Below are 19,183 nucleotides of genomic sequence, written 5' to 3' on the forward strand. Positions count from 1 at the left end.
TTGCAATCAATTCTATTTAATTTGACAATCCTTAAATCTACTACAGTTGGCTAGATTCAAATCATAAAGAATGATTTACTTATTCACATTGGCTAGAGTTAGGAAATGATAAAGACACATTAGGTTAGGCGATATGTCTTGACAATACAATCAAACATGATGGTAAAATCATTAGAACAATAGCAAATGCCTGATTACATGGAAAGGAAGTTTTCAGGCAATAAAAATCACATAGTTCGTATTAATTATTGCTATTACAAATCTCAGCTGAAATCAATGCTATATCCTTGACGGCAGTCTTGCGTTGCAGACGGTCCATATATATCTCGTGAAAACCTCCCATTTAAAGTCCTTTTTATTCGCACCATAGGCATTAATGTGTTTTACATAACGGTACAGCACTCGACCATTGACTGACGATAGCCCGCCATGGCCACTGTCCCGTAGAAACCGGCGCATCAAGACGCACAGCGATCCAATCGCACTCGTGCCTATTAAATGACCCCAGCGTTTACATGTGTATTTGCAGTTAGACAGACAAATGAAGAAATTGGGGTATTTTTAATTCATTGACATGCTAATGCCTTACCCGCATGTAGCTCGGATACAATATAAAGACAGCCATCTAGACAAACCGTCTTTGATATATTGAGTTCGGCCAGTGCATGCAACGGTCTGCACATGTTTGGTGATTTTTGTAATTGTGGAGTTATTTTTATTGGTCATACTATTTAAGCAACAAGAGTATGTGTTACAACTGGACAATATTCGGGGAGTAGATACGACTTATGATATATTGCATATAAAATGATTGAAAATTAAAACATCATTTAAAAGAACGTACGTATGAATAATACTTCAGGAAACAACATCAGATTTCAGTAATGAGAAGACTGCCAGAGAATTGAGGACAAATACCACATTTCTCGTGAACAAGTGACCATTTCAAGGCGATCTAACGTGTGCTGTTTTGAGAGTTCTTACGCTATTGACAAGGTTTACGTGGATAATGGATACATTTTGCTGAGTGATTACCTAAGTATCAAAGGTAGGTGACGATTATGTACTTATAAGGTATTACGTGACGTCCAGTATATTTAGCGTAGACAATTGACCAAGCCATACAAAATTAGTTACGATATTGTTGAAAGAGAAAGCGCTATCTGCCTAACCATCAAGTAAACCACAGCTATATAACGGCAGGTGTAATCGGCTGTAACTTCGTCCGTGATGAACTATTTCTCCTAGGCCAGCTAATAAGGTAGGAATTCTTTACAATCTTATGTACAATAAACCCTAACATTACAGCTGATTGACAGATTATCGGCTATCATCGGCGATCATTTCAGATTCAACAACCCAAAAGCTATTTCGTTGTTCTCAATTTAAATCGTAAATCTTGTAAACATCAAATAGTCAACGAGACGTCTACCTTCACACACGAATTAAAATGTACAATCAATTTCACTCATTTACCCGGCAAAAAATAGCCTTTCATTTTCCACATATCTCTTCAGTGTTTCAGTGGTCTCAAGTTTCCAATAGATGTTATAAATTTGATTCATGAAGCGGCACTTTTCTAATAAACAAGAACATCTACTTTTGTGATTGCACAACCATATTGTGTTTCAGATATACAGAGTGATCGATATTGGTTTAGCGTCATGCATTAAATGCGCGACTCTACTTGAAACTCTGATAAGATTTGTGCCATAAGATACCCGTTTATAACAGATAAGATTTGTCCTATAAGATATGTGTTTATAATAGCGAGAAAAGTCTATGATTATAGGTCATTAGAAAGTCCGTGATTGTGCTTTGATCTAGTGAACAATGATTAGAGTGTTTGTGTTGCACTAGCCAGGAAAACTTGGTCCCATGTCTCCAAGCTAAGTACCCGTTAATTGTAGATGTTCTGACCAACTATCATTGTATTTCCTGTACATGTATTGACCTGTATGTAAAACTTGACCTTTTGTAGGATGCATGTTCATTAACATTGTGTGATGTCCCAGTGGTTAAGGTATCTTTGTTCCATCCATGTTGGTAGGAAATCATCGTAGCTTTGTATTCCATTTTTGTTATCCGCTAAAACCACAGATATCACTATTAACTTAGATAAACTTTAATAAGACGTAAAAAAAAATTATGAGACAAATGAGGTCAATCAGATATTAAAAATGCAAACAATATAGTATATTAGGGTAGTATCACCTCTCTAGGCAATACAAGGGTTTTCTATCAGCATTTTAGGTCACATATGCAATATAGACTATGGATACTTAATTATTGTAATAAATGACCGAATTGCAAATTTGAATCGCTGCTTGAAAATCGGTAGGCATAATATATATTAGTTTTCAATTACCATTTCTTCAAATCTTTGAACAAAGTCCATTCTTTTATCAATTCGAATCGTAAACCTTTGAACTTTTAGTTGGCAGTAGGTGTTCGGTTGGTATCTGAGAAGACAGATCAGATATTAATACAATTACTACACTCTCAGGGTACTTGTCTTTATGACGTAAACCAATATTTAAATATGGTGGCATTATCTCATTAATTAGGTGTTGATATATTATTGCTGCATCTTGTATTTATTTCTATGTTGAGATCCTGGGTATGGAAGAAAGGAAATATCAGACATTCAGTAACGCGGTGGAGCCAGTCGATTTGTCCTTAGCGGTGTAAATAGCAGTTGATAGTGATTAGCTGGCGTCATACCGTAACATAACACCCCGGTCTTCACTGGGGTCACTGATGATAAGCAAAGGGGTCTTCCGTTAATAGGAAAACACAAGTAAGGCAACACGAAATCTAACTTCATTCATAGAAAACATGCTTTCCAACTATGTTTCAAACGTTTTCTTCTTACTTTTCATCCCGTTTTTTTCTCGTCATACCTAGGGTGTCCTTTGAAGTTGATATGTCTGTTGGTACTCGGTATAGATACTGCTTGTAAAATCATACAACATATACCGATTACCGCATTACACTAATAGCATCAAAGCTTTGGTCGGGCAAATTGGAAAAAATGAAATAAAGCATAGATTTTATGTTTTGTTATTCAAATGTCCGTAATAACGCCATGACACGTTTTTTTTTATGAAAAATGAAGTGAAAGTCTGTAAATTATGAAAGAATTTAAGTGCGTAATAACATTCCATGAAATGTGTTTGTGCTGTCTGAACAAGCTCGAATGCAACTGCAATCCTAGATGTGTGTAGAAAAAAAGTAAAAGTAAAACTATTTCTCTAGCAAATCGTCTTACCTTGGTTTTATATGTCCACCGTATATAAGACTATACGGGCTCGTTTACATATAGACAAAGGCAGCACCAGTACTAACTATAGTGATATACAGGTATGAGACAGATACAAAGAAACTCCATACACTGGGAGGACAGCCAAATGCGGGTGTTTCCGTGTCTTTAGCGTGGGTAATTTACGTTAATGGTCATCTCTGGTCAGTTTGTATTGTACAGACCAGCTGCGTGATATTTTATTCCTTTTTACGTCCAAACTAGCCATGACTTGGCACGCGCAGTGACACCGGACACTGAGGACAAGTGACAAAGTGTTGGTCCTTTCTATACCTGTCCCGATAGCTTCTTCCTGATAAAATATATATGTCTATGAGCAAAGCTATATGCTCATCTTTAGATGCGAAGTTTAAAACATATGTTGTATAACTCTACTGTTAGATAATCTTCTTGTTTGTTACTAGAGCTAGACCGTCTGACCGGTCCCTGATACTGCCTCGTGGGGCGTAACAGAAATGACGGGATTATAGCCGGAGTAAATTGAGTATTGGACAGATGATTGTTGTAGCAGTACAATGAACGTTGGACAATTGACTGGACATACAGCATCGCTACACAGGTCATTTAATGAAGTGACTCTAATTACAAACCAAACATATGCTTTGCAAGCTACGACTCCGTATCGATGGACCCCTTTGTATAAATTTTAATTTAAGAATGTTTGACTTAATCAAAGTTAATTCTGGGGACTTTTCGAGCAGGTGAGCGTTTGAAGGTGAGAATATCGATGTATTAGAGTCTAAATTGACGGTTTTTCATTGACTGTCCAACATTTACGAAAACTACGATCCGTGAAATTGATTAGTACACAATATGCTAATCATGTGGCTGTGACAAAGTTTAATAAAGCAGTATTCATTGATATCATCTGGGAATCGTATTGTGATGTTCTCTTGTGAAAACATCACCATGAAAGATGGAATACTAATTTCCGCCCGATACTCCAAACACTATTCTTGTTAACATTTCGACGTATCAACGGTAGTCAACGCAGCCAGGATATGTCTAGAAGTTATAACTCGATAATTCTTAAACCGAACTGTATTACCGCCAGAGCGATAATGCTGCATAGTCTTCTTTTAGTCTTCAGAATTAAAACACAAATAATATAAATGTTCATAAAAAAGAATCATAAGAATTTAATGAAATAATTATTTTAACGTCTTCGAGGTAAATACTGAGGAATACATAACTGTCAGTGGGGAAAAGCACCCTAATAGTTAAAGCAAGAAGACTACCACAACTTAAAAAGTTATCGAGAGATGAAAATAATCCACCAATACAGTCGCAGCCTAGGGAAGAGGTCAACAAACTCACATAGCTGCGAATGGTATGCGTAATACACACAAACCCTTCAAAAGGCTGATCACAACCAAAAAACTTGTAGGAAAAAATGTATCCCAACATACAAAAACGAAACTGACACATTTCTTATTGAAACTGGCATAGCCCACACAACTGAAATAATAGATTCTACAAAAGCTCACATAACTGGACAGAAAGTTTGTGAAAACTGCAAAAAATTGCTACATCCCAAACAGCTTTAGAGACAGCTAGTTCAACGTAACTGCACAAGACTGCAACAGTCTACATTGCTGAAAGAATAAAAACTGTGATGTCACAATCACTATAGTCATAAGACGAAAGTCCATAACACCCTACATTACACCCACACTTTAATAGGAAGGGAGAACGTTATGTCAGAATAGATGTAGAGGAAAGAGGTTGTCCACGAGAAAGAACTTCGTGGTTCGTAAACAGTTGTATGAAGAGCCTGTTACAACTCAAAAAGTTATAGAATGAGACTGTTATAAGCCCTACAATTACGGTAAGAGAATGTTCTTGTGTCACAAGATTTGTGGTAAAGGATGCAGTGAAGTAAATATACGTGTCATGATCATAGCTTTTAATTACCGATGACATGTTGAGAGCCACGTAAAAATATTCCTATAATGTATATAGTGTGCTTACTTGTGTGAAATCCTTGGAAATATCCTGTCTGCACACTCCAAGGGATGGACACGTCTATAATTAGGAACAAATCAGTTTTGTGAGCTTTAACGAGAACCTCTAGTTTAATTTGAGACAGTTTCTTGTTACCGTGTTTTTATTTCCCGAAGTCTGAAAGGGTTTTTTATGCGATTGCCTTATATTCAAAGAAAACATTTTCATATTTATTTCAAATCTTAAATAAATATTGCCACATATATGTTTCGTATTGAAATGGGCATCATAGCTGGTTCTTAAATGTGATTAGATATAACATTGCCACATCATTTGGACATCATTAAATATAACCTTATGAATAAAACGTACAAGTCACCTCTTATGTGTATGCTGTGCTAACTAACCAGAAAACCTGTGTAATATCAATACATACTTTCTTTGTCAGAATAATAGGATGGGCAAATATATTGGTTCTGTCGTTCGCGGAGCTTAGAAAGGTCTTCTATACAGATCAAGTCTTCAAAAGCCAAGTGCAATTTTACATTCGATTGTAGCAAATGTCTCGGTGTCGGATGTCAAACCATGTGTTTCACAGACACTGTGATGAATCGTCCTGCAAGATGGACCCGACTTCCAGATTTACAGACTAGCTTTGTAATATCACAGAACTGTGGCCATTTTACAATGCCATATAAGGAAATTGAATTACCAAAACATAAGGCCCTACGATATGCAGCTGCAAAGTGTACGCAAAAGCTAATCTTGTTTTAAAAATCTAAAACAATAAAGTTTTTTTTATTCATTACATGTATCACCTATTGACATAGTATGTAGTAATAGAAAACGTAACTTTTCATGTGTACTTAATGTCACATGAAAATTGTTTAATGCATGGTGGTGCGATATAGGTATTATTGAAAAGAAAATATGACGAACATGAAAGTATGAATGTTACTCATAGTCTTGTTAAAGGTCAGAGGTGAAGCTTTACGTGTACAAGGATGGGTGGGATGCAGGATGTCTTGATATTTATACAATATATCTAGATATAGGTTATTTTTTATGCACAAACATTTGACCCTGTACATTCTTCATTACATTTTTATGAAAAATATTATTTTCTGTTATCAAAAAATTTCATCAAAGAATTATTTGATACGGCATCAAACGGCGGAGTGTCTTTGTCGTAATTAGGTGACTTACACTGACGTACGACGCGGCTTTCACAATCAGCAGTGTAGCGTAGTGATTTGTGATGTTACATACATTCAAATTCATGTATTGATTCGACGGCGCTAATGATTTACTATCGACTTCAATTGGGATTTCTATTTGTATGCATTTCTTTTATCATCAAAACTTTTGCAGTTTTGTTTAACGATGACTTGGCTGTGCCAATACTTGTTGTCAATGTCAGGTCGTTAAGCTGATCAGGCTACTATCCATGCCACCATATTTGTTCCTGTTAATTCTATCCCACATCAATCAAAGCTGAGCAGGTATCGCCAGAACCGGAAGTTACCGACACCTACATCAAAGATGGAAACTTGAGGACTACATAGAAACCTGAAACCTCGGTCTGATTTCTTTCTTATAATCTCATTTCGCTCTGTTTCCAACTTACCTTGCTTGATTCAGACCTCACAGTGTGTAAATGCGACTCACCTTTGCTTTATTCTGTCACCTTTTTATACAAAGGTCAGAAATAAGCAAAAAAATGGCGAGAGAGAGCTTGTCATTTCCTTTACAGTGAATGACGCTCGATTACACCAGTGGCGCGGTAGTGTAGGATTCGCTGTCTCCTAGTGATCCCCTTGATAGAGGCATTGTGCCAGATAACGTTCTAACGTGGAACGATACGGGGACACTTTCTATGTAAAGTGGCAACATCTGATACACTTTGGATTTCAGGTGTAAATTTACATACGTGTGTGATGTGTTGTTCATAAATAGTCACAAATAGGATAATTTTACGGTTAACTTAACTCTTCAACATAACGTTTTTGTCCAGTGACCGTGCAGTAACCGTTCAATGTAATTAATCTTAAGTGTAAATCACCAATGATATATTGTATATATGCACTAAACTCCTTGCTAAATAAAAAGGGGTTTTATCATTTTAATCATCAATTTGAAGAAATCACTTTTTGATATTTTTTATAAACAATAACATATTATGGTTATTTTCTCTCTCTGTTAATCATTGAAGTTAATATCACAAAATCAAATGTAATAAAATGAGGGCATGAATACATGACTGCTGGAAAAGTACAAGGAGGAAAAATATGGACCAAAAGACTCGATCACAATGTCAAATCACTATGTATCGTATTCTTCAGTCTATAGATTTCAGTTGCATCTTCTATGGGGATCTTCACAGCAACTATAATGTGCAGAAGACTATCAGAGATTATATGCGATATTTTTTATTCTTTCTTTTTTCACATTTTGAATATTTTTTTATATCTTTTATATTTTTTTTATATTTTTCATATTTTTTATTCTTTCTTTTTTCAAATTTTGAATCTTTGAAGAGTTTCAATTCATACTTGTTGTTTGGCACCTCGTAAACTTTTCGTACGTCATGCATTATATCGCCAGACTATTAAATTCCTTTTACTGATCCATTATCTAAATTGCTGCGAGGCTAAGCGCCTTTTACGACTATCAAATAATGGAAAATTTCCTTGCTCGATATATCAAGGCAATGGACATAGTGTTGTTTCCTGGAAACAAGCGTCTAAGGCAAGTCTGGAACAAATTGTGATTAATATCGGACAAGCTTATTATCTATAGTTTGTGTAGATTAACTTGTGCAGGTACTAAATATCACAAGTTAAATGCTCCCAGCTGATTCACTAAAACGTGTTGCCGATGAGCACTGTAAAACGCTTATGCTGGTGAAATAAAACGTAAGTACAGCCGAGGGCTTACTGGTGGTGGATCAGCGGGGTCAGACATACATCCGATACCATCGCAATCCTCGCTTGCAGAACAAAACTTGTTGTGGAAGCAATCATTGGCAAACTTAAGAATTAGATATATGACTTATGAACAATTGAGGAAATATGGCTGTACGTTTCTGTATGGTGTTGACAACTAACATCTATATCCACACATGCGCATCTTTTTTTCAGCACTTTTGTTAATATTTGTACAAAACATTTTATTGTACTATTAAACGTTCTTAGAGACTAACGTTTCTAATTGACATTAACCACAACATACAACATATCAATGTCATATCGTATAAACATTTTAATCCTTTGAAGTCGGAAACAAAACGATGAAAATGAAATGATGTGGGTTAATTAATCTAAATTCTTTTACTTTCATCTTCAAAAATATTCATAATTAACCTTGTTGTAAAAAACACTAATATCGTTAACGATCTCCTTTCTAGCGCATAAGTGTAAGACATGTGTAGATGCTTCATTGCTAATTATTGGTATCAACCATTATTGTGTGAGGCTGTCTGACAAATACGTGACGTTGTGAAAATTTCACGTCTCTTCTATTGTATTTCCTGACGATAAGCAACTTGCCAATGTATTAGGCGTCGATCAAGCAATAACTTAAATATGATAACAAACGTGAAATATGTCCCCTCATGCTCGCTGTGGTATTTACAAGAGAGGTTCATGTTTGTCTGTACAGATAAGACCACTGGTAATTGATCCCCATCTGTAAATACCAATATATTGCATGTTTATAAAAACACGATAACCACCTTAGCCTTCGTACACGTCCACCATGCCTTCGAACATTAACACTTTCATATGGAAAACGATTTAGATGTGTTTCGTTTACAGCTTTCTCTTTAAAACTATATGATGTGTGTTGTTTGCAGGTGTAAATTCCTTATGCGAGTCGCCGTTTATATTTCTATACTAAGTCAGGAATGTATTCGGATGATCCGAATATCATATTAATGAGCTTATTGTGGATGATATTTATATTCCTAAACGTTTGATTTATGTTTAACAGTCACTCCTTAAGGCTATTTCTGGCACCAAACCTGATATCATTGCATGGTTCAGATTTTTATTTTACCAATATCATTACTTGTGAAGGCATGTTTTTTATCAACGTGGTTTTTTCAGTCCGGAATTCTGTTTTTTTTTAATAAGATGAACAATATTGGACGAAATGACGCTGTGATTGCTTACTATTGTGGATCACCTGATTCCTTAGTTCTTTCATTTTTAACAAGTCTCCTCCTTAGTAAATAATACTTGTACATATATCCTGCACTATATTCATTAGTTTCTATCTAATTTTTTAAGTACATTTTTTTGCTTATTGTAGAAATGATGCTGTTGACCATCCTAACATGCAACCTGCCACCTAGACATTAAAAAGTCCGGCATGACCAATCCCCTCTTTCATTGATTAACACTTGTGCTCTTAATATGTTTTTAACTTACAGTATAGTTCCATGCTTACCTTTTATAACAGTCAGCTTTTAATTTCAAAGAAAAAAATTGCAAACCTCTTTTTCCAATCCGTTTACACGCAGCACTATCAGCGTTTCAAAGTAGACATGTCATTGTGATAACTACGTCATTATCGATCTACTTCCGGTACGAGTCACTTTTATAAACCGAAGTGATCCATCTTGGTGCTTATTAGGCTAAAATTAAATCCATCCATGTTGGCTGGCATATTTGTTGTTGTGTAACGCCCTCGCCTTTAACGGCAAAGTCGTTATACAGTTTTCAATTTCCCGGTTTGACACACGACTGATGCATATCGTTTATGTGAATCAGATGTACTTTCCAAGATCACTGATATGTTTTAATATTGTGTTGATTGTGTAAGCGAAATGGAAAATGAACACATTTTAAATAAAATCTGTAAACGAAAGAAGAGATCTGATATTCTCGTTAAAAAGCTGGAATAAGCTGTCATAAAGAATAAATTTATGTTATATTTGTATTGATTCGACATTGCAGCTTTCATTGTTGGCCAGAATGAACATTTGTTAACTGGAGCTATGGCCCTAGGCATGTCTCTGATCATACATATAAGCTAAACAAGACAGGGCACTATTATACTCTCCAAGAAATCAACAAATCTTAGACTTAATATGTCAACTCGACTCAGTTCTTTACGTTTTAGAGATAAGTATTATTATCGGTTTCATTTGGTGACTTTTGGTTTAGGGTGAGGGATTAAGTGGGTTGTTTTATAGAATAGCTAATTAAACAAGGTAGTCGGTTTATTTTGGAGAGTTAATGAGTGTCAGAATGACTCGGCAACATAGTGCGACTTCCTGACATAACTGGTAGTTTGGTAGTGAGACCTGCGGAAGGGCTGTACGTTTTGCCTTTGGCGGGGCCTGATGGCGGTTTGCCGTGACTTGTTGAGTGATAAGGACTCCGAGGCGTAGAGAAACATCACTATCTATGCATTGTTTTATCAAGTTCTCCCTATAGAGGACTAGCACCACTAACCCTCTTCTTGAAGCCGTGCCTTCTGTGGCCTGTAAGTCCCACTTGTGACAAATGTCAAAACTGGTTAAAACAAGTTATCATGTTGGCAAATTATTATGCTGATCTGCTGTTTCTCTCTCCTTATGTTAGAGGAGACGTTTTCTGAAATTGAGAAAACATATCTTGAATAAGAAAACAATGAAATTACCTAGCGTACCCTTCTCCAATCTCTGAACTTGTTTTGATATATTTAGGACGCTGCTGGTATCCCCATGGCAAATGTTATTGCCAAAAAAGTAATCCTTCCTTCAAAATAAAAATTGAACAAAAATGTGTACGTTTGAGAAGTTTTCCGGGGATGATATTTAAGAACATAGTTTCATAAATTAGTGAACAATACTATTTGCGGTTAAAACCAATTCTTTTTTACACAGGTTTGCCTTTAGCAATTTAATTCCAAATTGATAAAAAGCCAATGAGGTTTTCTAAATTATGCAGCCATTAACACGTTGTGTAGCTATGACCCATAACGAGTTGTGCGTAATGACGTCTGTGTCTCCAAATTCTGGCTTCAGGCGGATTAGCAGATATTTTGAGAACCTTTAATTACTACAAAGTTCATTTGGGGGGTAATTAAAGCAGAGAAAAATAAAGTCCCCTATTTGCACCAACTGACATTTTGGAACTGACATTTAAGGAATATGGTATGTATCTGTTTTATTGAATACGGATATTACATATTATATTATACAGATATGAAATATGGAATTAACCTGACGTCACATGTCATTTTGAGCTATATGAGTTGTTTTGACAGGCAGGATAAACAATCTTCAAGATACTTAGAAAATCTAGCACGCCAGACGTTAAACGAAAAGGTTTGTTGGTACATGTGCAAGGTCATTTTTATGCCATTGGAGTTCAGACATAACTAGAGTCTTATGGACCAAAATAGGGACACTGGACACACAACATCGTGTCCGGATGATTCATGCGGAGGAACTTCATTGTTACACTTTCCATATTGATGTTATGTGCGTCCTGGGACCTCAGCTTGACCGTAACTGGCCGCCTGCTGCGGTTACGGTGTTAATTGAACAGACCAGCAACATGTCGTCTGCTTCAATGGATCGAACATTATGGCGGGAGTTACAACACTTCCGGGAGTCTCGGTCACACACTGGTCGGCGCTGGTCATCACGAATATCCTTTTTTCATCTAGAATTCAAGTTCCATTTTCTGAGCTTTTCTGTATTTTGTGATTTGTTGTGTGTAATTTACAAAATTATCATTTTTCACCGTTTCCTATGTTAATATTGTCTTTTGAGAATATTTATCGTATTCTTGTCTAAATGACACTAACTTAACATCTAACTTTAACATGCTTATATTGTTTTTACTTTCCAGTTGATCTCTATCAATGATAAAGCATATGAATGGACACATATATAGAATTGGTTTTGTTTTTTTAAACAATTGCGTTACTGGTGGTCACCAATGAACATAGTGCCATTTTATAGTTTTGTAAGAGGGTGCCCTCACGAAAGCTATTAATCAATGCTAGCTACATCAATAGACATTCGAGGCCATGATTGTGCCCATCTACAGTATTTGATGGCACTGTTTCATAAGTAAATGATTTATTTCAGTTGTATTTTATTTCTATGTTATGTGTTGATGCTACATAACTTAATGATATAATTCAGTCTTATCCTGTTTTAATACCATGTTGTTACCCCTCCACAGTATTTGTTGGTTATGGTCCATGTGGCATGTGCCCCTTGCACACGACAATACTACGAGGAATCAGTGTTATGATCTTAGATACTATGACTATGTCCTCCATGGTCCATGTTAGTATCTTGTTGACTGGATAAACTTTCTAGTATATACGTGAAACTATCAACGATGAAAATTGAGAACTTAGTGATTTAGTACATTGAACTTGTTGTGAGGTTTTCAAATTTCGGCGCATAAGACTGGCTGCAATCTTTTCTGCCTCTTACTTACAGAACGACGAAAGTGAATCGATACCAGATCAGTAGTATATGGTCTGTTGGTGTGGCAGAATTAGTATGCATCGATAAACAGGGGTGCATCGTAAAGATATGTTTGTCTGAATGTCTAGCCTATGTCGGATAATCACAGAACTGCGTAGCTTACAGCGGGGCATTAGACGAGCAAGCGGATCATGGAGTCAATATGTTATCAAAGTGTCCATATATTCTTATAGTATTAAAAAAAATATAAGATTTTTTTTCTCGGTCAGAAATGCTGCCTCCTGCAACAAAAAGAAAAATGACACTTTACATATTCTTCACAGCGGACTTTAATTAGAAAAAATGTCTCTTGATTAAAGAATTGAAGACAAGACTGCAAAAGAATTATCGATTTTAACAAAAACAAACATGATATGATTCTAGTTACATACACCTAAGAACTCTCCAATGGGACCAGAGAATTTATATCTTACTAGGAAACTCAATTACTCCAAGTTGGAAGTGGGTCGGTTTAACCTACTTTCTGTTGGTGACGCATAAATGACCACAACAATTATGGTAAATTGACCAAGGACACAGATATGTCCAGATCAACTGACCATGATAAGGAAACACGGCTTCTTGCTTTTGACGTTTATTACACCCATATCCTAATGACGAGAAGAGTTTTGTTTGCTTGGGTACGACACCTAAACGAATTCTTGAACGTTTCAATTAGAAGACATAAATTCAAAGTAAGTTTATATATAAGAAGAATCAGTAAAAGCGATATATTTCATTTCATCAATAAAAATAAAAAAATAAATATTTTCAAATTTATTTTTCACTTGTATTCGCTTTTATGTCGATTTGCAATCTATTACGTCAGGTTTGACTGGAAATCGAGCTTGGTCTGGGCTGATTGTATGAAGTATCGGAGTTCTCTCCCTTCAAACGGAAATATCTCCGTGTAAAGTCATTACTTGCTCCCTGTGGTACTTACATGCAACTGTTTAGATTTGTCATTAATACTTTCTGATTTGGTATCCACTGTCATCACTTATAGTCATGACGACGACATGTTAAGTTAGAACAACACCTTATAAGGAGTTTCATTTTGCCTGTTTGTTTGATTGGGGTTTATCATATATATATTGTTTTTCATTTTTTTTACATGTGTAAGTTTATTAACCGGCATAGATTTGATATTAAGTGAGAGAATATGAACAAAAGTACAACACTGACAATGAGAGGTATTCTGCATCCTCTACAGGAATTTATAGACAATTTATTTATAATATCTTTCTTTATTTCATTTAGCAAATAGGCTAAAAAGCCTTTGTGCAAAACAAATACAGACATGACAATGGTAAACAGACTTTTCTGGAAAAAAACGATGTACACTATATATATATAAATCAAAAAAGAAATCAGCGAAAGGATGCACACACCAAATATATCAATTATCAAATAATATCGAATTTCTAACTTCATAAGCTCTGTGAACAAATATAGCTAAATTTTTAACAATGCTGCTATTTTCTGAAGTCAAGAGATCTCTAAATTTAGTCATATTAGGCCTAAACCAAAATTTCTTTTTTAACAGTTTTTATCTAATATCTACATAAATACATCATTCCAAGATAAAATGATCTTCAATTTTTGCACAATTAAAACAATATCTCAGATCGACTGGAATTGGATTGGCTTATGCCACCGACCTGTTTCTATGTACAATCTATGTGATGATGTTCTAATCTTTATTTATAATATGACTGACCTGAATTAAGGCAACTTTGAGCAGTCAAAAGAATGCCTATGCCTACAGCATTCCATAACTCCTTATACCAAATTGACTCAACTATGAGACAGTGTTTATTTATCAAGCCATTTCCCAGACCTGATTATTTTAATTCATTGAATACTGTTAAATTGACTAATTATGTTTCTCATAAAAACCGCATAAAATGACCGAAGAGCGAATGCAGGTAAAACGCATGTATTACTAAATCTGTTTGTGAAGAATACTATCCATATTATTTACTAAGAAAGAATATATGTCCCCTCGTGGCAATATAATATCTAACATATGTACAAGGGGTACTTCTTTTATCGCTAAGGAAGCCGACCATTCAGTGACTACCCACCAATGGTTAAGATTGTATCCTCTGATACTCACGATTTACCAAGTGCTCCCTAAAATCTACCCGAACATTAAAAGTGGCGCTAGAGCTACCCAACGCCGACACGAAATCATATTTCATCGCAGTCAATGAAATATGTACTGAGGGTAATTGGTCAACAATAAACATTAATTCGGTTCATTACTCTCTATGTACATTGCGTAGTGTCTAGGCCCCGTGCGGGCGAAGGTCACCACATCTCGCACTACGCGAGACATGCAATGTCATATAGCGTGTGATAGCGATCGGAGGTTTTGATTTACGAGCAGCCCGCTGCCGGCTAGGGTTACATAACTAAATGCGTTATAATATATGCAGAAATAGTGGCTTTTAAAATTTCCGGATAATTTTGCTACCTTACATAGGGTCGAGGCATTTAAGCAGATCAAACCAAATGATTGAATGAACGCTCCGATCTGACCTCGGTTTTTGTTTAGATGTCGCCTTACATTAGCGCGGAGAACCATACTATTCCGTGTGATGTGTAGAAAAAGACAGGTCCCTTACATATCTAACGGTCACTGAGTTTACTTGTACCCCGCACCGCTCGGCACCCGATCTCACTTCCTTTCTCTCCGCTAATCTAAAGATTGCGCCACTATTATAAGGGCAGCCCTCACTCCTCCGGTATACCATTGAACCTGTCAGATAATGTCCGCTGGCAAATGCTACATTAAAGTTGTTCACGCTAATATGGTCTATCACAAAAACGTCGACCTACCCACTGCATTGATTGCAATAGGTACATGGTAGTGAAGCGATGAAAATCGAGATACAGTGCATCTGTTCAAGGACGCACATCCTCATCCCACCGTTTATCACAGGAAATAAACGTTTACATTTTTATTATTTGATTTTAAAATACTGCAATGATATGATTATTAGTGATGTGTTATTTTACGTATCAGATATAAAACACTGCTTGATTCAGGTGATTTCAATCAAAGAGATTTTTTAAATTATTATTTATTGCGTTGAATTAATACGAGGATTTTGTAGAACAGTATGTGATAGTTTTGAAGAGCATCGTACTGTTTCTTTATCAAGATGACTTTACTATATTCATAGTAGAATAGCGATTGATATTTTTGAAATATTGGTGTTTCTTTAATTTATCGCATGATTTTTGAGACTATTGTTTTTATCAAATATGAAATTAATTCTATAAAGTGTTTAAGTAATTGTTTTTATTTTTTGTTTTTATGGTGTTGTAGAATATTTGGAGGTTTATTCTTCTATTGTTGATCGTTATATATAGTTTTCTGACGTACGGGTTTAATTGTACCCTTGACAGATGTGGTGTTTTAATTAATGATGGTTTAGTTTTAAGATAAATAATTGTTTTCCTCAATTGAAAACGAATGTAAGTTTGGGATCTTGTACTTACAGGGCCTAAATGTTACTATAATCAACTCGTCTATTTACCATCCTGATTAACTTTACTAACAAACACGTACGTCGTAGATATCCGAATCACCAGTCCATACCCTGTCTTCACGCACAACTCGATACGCTTTAAAAGTAGAAACTTTGGATTTGTTTTACCAAATCAAAGACATAATCGTGTTTAAGTTGACAGACGTATGAAGACTAGATCGCCGAATAATCTCATCTCCAGTCCTGGTATTTAATTTGTTAAGATCACATGAAAGCTTGTAGAATCAGTGGAATCACTAAAATCAAAACACGAATCTTTATCATTTAATTAAGTTGTAAACTTCAATAAAACAATACAGGTGTAATCGGCCTGCCGATGAACACTATCTATAGGAGTAAAATATTGTACAAATCTAAGGTATAACAAATGGTGTTGTCATCAGAACAGATACCATTACCATATCGCCCGTATAAATCGACTTTGATAGTGAATTGTGATAGGATGTTTCTTTGCCGACACCTTACGGACAGACCGGTCTATAGAACTCTGTCAAGCTCTTATCAGATATGTCGACAATATATTCAACGTGTTTTGATCTATTTTAAATAAAACTACTCACATTTGAAATGCTATACGAAAATAACGTTCAGAGATAAGAATGTTGATTCTTTATATAACTGTTCGAATGTCTTCTAAGTATTTGTTTCAACTTGATAAAGCGCATATAATGAATTTACACCTGTCGGTGTAGGTGTATGAGAACAGTGCCTGATACATTAAGTGAACTCTTGTCATTGTCTCTAGTGTACTCTCATCGTATTACCTAACAAAGTTTACAAATAATACATTTAGCGTGTACAAACCTAATTCAGCATTACAAAAATCCATTAAAAGTTCCTCTGGGAGTCTCTAGAACAATCATTAAAATCCCAAATATGTTGTTAATTTGTTTTTCATTTTAAATGAGTTAACAGTTAATCCCGTTTGGTGTTGTGAACAAACTGTTGCTATGACTAGAGTTTTTCTGTACTTCGACTGAACTACATTTCACCTTCTTGTTATCCCGATTTTGGATACCAATAACAACAGAGACGTTTGTGTGTTTGTTTGTATACGATAACCACGATTGTACAATATTGCCTACTGCGTTGGATGTGTAATTAATTGTTTTGGAGTGATTAAATCCCAAGTCATCAAACCGGATATTAACAACAGCCGGATTTGGACAATTGATTGACATGCAGCAATGTATCGCAATTGCAAACATTCGTAAGTACTTCAGCAATGTGCTATTTCTGGTAAATATATATTTGTAGTCTTTTTTTCTCTCTCATAACTGGGGTATTGTATCAAAATTGACAAAGAAATAAATGGTTCATTCTTTTGAAAGGTTTATCCTTAGAGTGATTTATTGGTTAGTTCGATATAAGTCGCTAAAATCTTTATTGCTTTATTCAATTTGAATTATTCGGTGTTAAACAGTGAAATGCTCTTGAATGCGTGTTCTCGGATCATTTTATCCTTCCGAGTCTAATTTTCAACTTAACATATGTTGTCTATAAACAAAAGAATGCATACTCTTTCGGAACACATGGTCTGACTGTATTGGTGTATATATATGCTTCTCCAAATTATTATTTTTGGCTCTATCTGTGTTTTATGAGGATAGCTTACAGCAATAATACATCATAAAAACCTGCACCCAGTCACCCTATCTAATGTGTATATATTTATAATACATGTTTATTATAGTTACCAATATGTATAGAATATATACTTAGTTACCTTGCAATTAAAAAAAAACACATTTAGACAATAATTTCCCTATTATATGTTAGCATTTTTGTAACTGTTTTGTCGTCAATAGGAAAAATTTGCAGAAATATATATACTAACAAAAGTCAAAGAGACCTTGATTTATCAGGCAGTCTACTTTGATTGCAATTACATTAAACACTGCCTAGATAACGTTGTTTGTCATGTTGAAGCCGTGTAAAGTCTTAAACTACTTTTATATTTCAAATCCGGATAGAGCTTACCGGAGACAGGTTAAGGAATTAGCCAGGTCTGAGTACCCGGATGAGGAATAGTTTGTCCTGCCTCTGTCATAGGTGTTAGTTTCCTGTCACTCAGGGCAGGGTAATTGCTGTAGAGCGTCCACTTCCTGCTGTGTAGACCCTGTGTTAGAGGTACGACACCTACCTTGGCCCTTGTCTATCAGAAATGAGTCAGTAGCTTTAAAAGCCGCAATCCAACATCTGCAGGTACTTACTACATATGATTCAAATATGAATTCTTTCAATCAGATTGTATGGAAATGTCTCTGGTAACCAATGGTGTGAACATATTATCACCTACGTTTTCATTGTAGGAGTTCTGGAAGGTCATCTGACCCGGATGAAGTGACATTTCATAGCTTGTCCTCCTGACCTAAAGCCCGATACCAAGTGTAATCTTCAAACTAGCAAAATGTTTCCCCATGCTATAAAGATGGTTAATTTGTTCTCATGTTTCATATGTGTTTGTTGTTTTGTCCATATGGCAATATTTCTATTGAAATAATAATATGAAAACAATTATAAGTAATTTGGATTTTTTCTTAAGACGTTTTAAGATTGCATGGTTGTTTGATAACGAACACCTTGTTTTTAATGACTTAAGTGAAAATGTCAAGTTGGTTGACTGTTTTGAAAAATAATATGGGATTTTTTTTGGCATTGTGACTTTTGTTATTTTCATTTAGATGATGATGTTAAATAGTTAAATAATTTTGACCATATAAGCTATATGTTGTTTCAACACAATTTCAGCATTCTGTTAGTTGAAGTGCTAAATATAAATTTGATTCAAAATGGCTCATAATATGTAGTGATGGTTTCTTGTCACAGTTTGTAAGACTTAGTCTTAGTTTTTGCTATCATATTGAGTGTATACTCATT

General features: G+C 35.3%; 1 protein-coding gene across 1 annotated transcript in view; it reads left to right on the plus strand.

The window, feature by feature from the left end:
- The first annotated feature begins 404 nt into the window (after window positions 1-404).
- The window catches only part of LOC138320503 (sonic hedgehog protein-like), a 94,029-nt gene continuing 75,250 nt past the window's right edge, over window positions 405-19,183 (plus strand). The window contains exon 1 of the mRNA XM_069263495.1: window positions 405-1,048. The gene's annotated coding sequence lies outside the window, so the exon portion shown is untranslated. The remainder of the gene's footprint in view (window positions 1,049-19,183) is intronic.

This window comes from Argopecten irradians, chromosome 4 (assembly GCF_041381155.1).
Source record: "Argopecten irradians isolate NY chromosome 4, Ai_NY, whole genome shotgun sequence".
NCBI classification, from domain to species: Eukaryota; Metazoa; Mollusca; class Bivalvia; order Pectinida; family Pectinidae; genus Argopecten; species Argopecten irradians.